Raw genomic sequence first — 3247 nt, 5'->3', positions numbered from 1 at the left:
AAAAACTCACGAGTCCCCCCCCCCCCTCCGGCTCCACTCATTGACACTCACTCCTGAATATTTAACTCCACTCATGCCAGGTCCCTCTTCCTTCTCAGTTTTGAAGTATTTGCAGAAAATTCGGTATACAGGTCCTTCTCAAAATATTAGCATATTGTGATAAAGTTCATTATTTTCCATAATGTCATGATGAAAATTTAACATTCATATATTTTAGATTCATTGCACACTAACTGAAATATTTCAGGTCTTTCATTGTCTTAATACGGATGATTGTGGCATACAGCTCATGAAAACCCAAAATTCCTATCTCACAAAATTAGCAAATTTCATCCGACCAATAAAAGAAAAGTGTTTTTAATACAAAAGACGTCAACCTTCAAATAATCATGTACAGTTATGCACTCAATACTTGGTCGGGAATCATTTGGCAGAAATGACTGCTTCAATGCGGCGTGGCATGGAGGCAATCAGCCTGTGGCACTGCTGAGGTCTTATGGAGGCCCAGGATGCTTCGATAGCGGCCTTTAGCTCATCCAGAGTGTTGGGTCTTGAGTCTCTCAACATTCTCTTCACAATATCCCACAGATTCTCTATGGGGTTCAGGTCAGGAGAGTTGGCAGGCCAATTGAGCACAGTGATACCACGGTCAGTAAACCATTTACCAGTGGTTTTGGCTCTGTGAGCAGGTGCCAGGTCGTACTGAAAAATGAAATCTTCATCTCCATAAAGCTTTTCAGCAGATGGAAGCATGAAGTGCTCCAAAATCTCCTGATAGCTAGCTGCATTGACCCTGTCCTTGATAAAACACAGTGGACCAACACCAGCAGCTGACATGGCACCCCAGACCATCACTGACTGTGGGTACTTGACACTGGACTTCTGGCATTTTGGCATTTCCTTCTCCCCAGTCTTCCTCCAGACTCTGGCACCTTGATTTCCGAATGACATGCAGAATTTGCTTTCATCCGAAAAAAGTACTTTGGACCACTGAGCAACAGTCCAGTGCTGCTTCTCTGTAGCCCAGGTCAAGCGCTTCTGCCGCTGTTTCTGGTTCAAAAGTGGCTTGGCCTGGGGAATGCGGCACCTGTAGCCCATTTCCTGCACACGCCTGTGCACGGTGGCTCTGGATGTTTCTACTCCAGACTCAGTCCACTGCTTCCGCAGGTCCCCCAAGGTCTGGAATCGGCCCTTCTCCACAATCTTCCTCAGGGTCCGGTCACCTCTTCTCGTTGTGCAGCGTTTTCTGCCACACTTTTCCTTCCCACAGACTTCCCACTGAGGTGCCTTGATACAGCACTCTGGGAACAGCCTATTCGTTCAGAAATGTCTTTCTGTGTCTTACCCTCTTGCTTGAGGGTGTCAATAGTGGCCTTCTGGACAGCAGTCAGGTCGGCAGTCTTACCCATGATTGGGGTTTTGAGTGATGAACCAGGCTGGGAGTTTTAAAGGCCTCAGGAATCTTTTGCAGGTGTTTAGAGTTAACTCGTTGATTCAGATGATTAGGTTCATAGCTCGTTTAGAGACCCTTTTAATGATATGCTAATTTTGTGAGATAGGAATTTTGGGTTTTCATGAGCTGTATGCCAAAATCATCCGTATTAAGACAATAAAAGACCTGAAATATTTCAGTTAGTGTGCAATGAATCTAAAATATATGAATGTTAAATTTTCATCATGACATTATGGAAAATAATGAACTTTATCACAATATGCTAATATTTTGAGAAGGACCTGTATTTTATGAAGTTAAGCGAGAGAAACAGCTTTTTAAAGATTAAAAATCTATTTAAAGTCAATCCAATCTCCGATAACTTTGAATCAATCATTGATCTTGCACTTCAGGAGGCTCCATATGAAGGTCTAGAGCCCTTATGCAAATAAAATCTAATCTGAAAGGGTCCATTTAAAGTAGAATAACCAATCAAGTCACATCTGGAGTTGAGCCCAACATGTTTCACCGTTTTAATAAACCTTGGGTCAGTTAGAACCATAGTCTTTTATAAAGAGGTTGTCACCTGTAGAGACCAATAATCACCTAAAACACCCAGTAGGATTTTCCAGATAAGAGCAGTGGTTCTCTAAATAGGTGATGATATTCAGCAGTTGAATTGAACTACAACCTGATAATTGTTTGTAAAAGATACCTGTGTTATTTTGCCTTTATTTGTAACTAAATTAAGAATTTTAAATTACCCTCATCACACATAAAGCTATTATCTTCACTGCTTCTGCTTATCATGAAGATCCTATCCTCTAAAATTTCACAAGAAATCTTTGTTTTCAAGAGACAATTTTCTTCATTTTTCCAAGAACTTCCTGGTCCAGAACTAAAGGCAGAGTCCGTCCTGTGGAACCAGCTCGCTGCCATTATTCAAAATGTACATTCCTTTTTAATCCAAAACTTAAAACTCAGGTTTGTTTTAAAGACCATCTGTTTAACAATGGTTAATAGTAATCGTTTTTGTTTACATATCTTAACCTTTCTTAAATATACGGTTAATTCTTGTTTGTGTTCTTGTGTTTGTTTTGTATAGCACCTTTAAATGTATTCTTGATTGAAAGCTGCTATATAAATAGAGCTGAGCTGATGTCAGTTTCTCATCACGCACCAAATGTTGAGCAGATTTCCCTAAACAGCAAGTCCTGTCACCCCTAAAGTATGTGAATTGCTTCTCTTTAGTTTTTGTGGGTTGTTTCTGCTGTGCCCCTGTTTTGTATAGTGTGTGTTTGTATTGGGAACAAATTGTTCTACAGCGTCAGGATGGGGGGCGTTACTTTTCCCATTATATCACAGGTTTCCCCATGAAAACTGTCTAGGCTTTGTGTTCTTTGACAAACTGACTTATATGGCTTGCTTTTTGACAATGGGACTGCAGGGGCTTTTTGCTGATATTTAGGGTCGACAGAGGTATCTTTAATTGTTACATTATTCACAGGTAACTAGACCAGAGGTTCCCAACCTTATAGCTTGTGACCACCAAAATAACAGTGCCAAAGACCGGCGACCTTCTAAAAATACCCATTTTTTTTAACTCTATGTATTTACTAAATGTGGACTGAAATTGCTATTAAATTATCTTATGTAAAAAAATGACTTTTTAATTTCATCATATATTATTTAATGAGACATTTCAAAGTAAATTTATTTTTTTCATTTATTTAATTGTGTCCTTTTTGGCCCTCTATACATCTGTACAGCAGCCACATCATGATTTTGAAAATCATCTCGCGACCCCCCGGGGGT

The sequence above is a fragment of the Girardinichthys multiradiatus genome, chromosome Y (genome assembly GCF_021462225.1).
Source record: "Girardinichthys multiradiatus isolate DD_20200921_A chromosome Y, DD_fGirMul_XY1, whole genome shotgun sequence".
NCBI classification, from domain to species: domain Eukaryota; kingdom Metazoa; phylum Chordata; class Actinopteri; order Cyprinodontiformes; family Goodeidae; genus Girardinichthys; species Girardinichthys multiradiatus.
Note: the sequence above shows the minus strand (reverse complement) of the source record.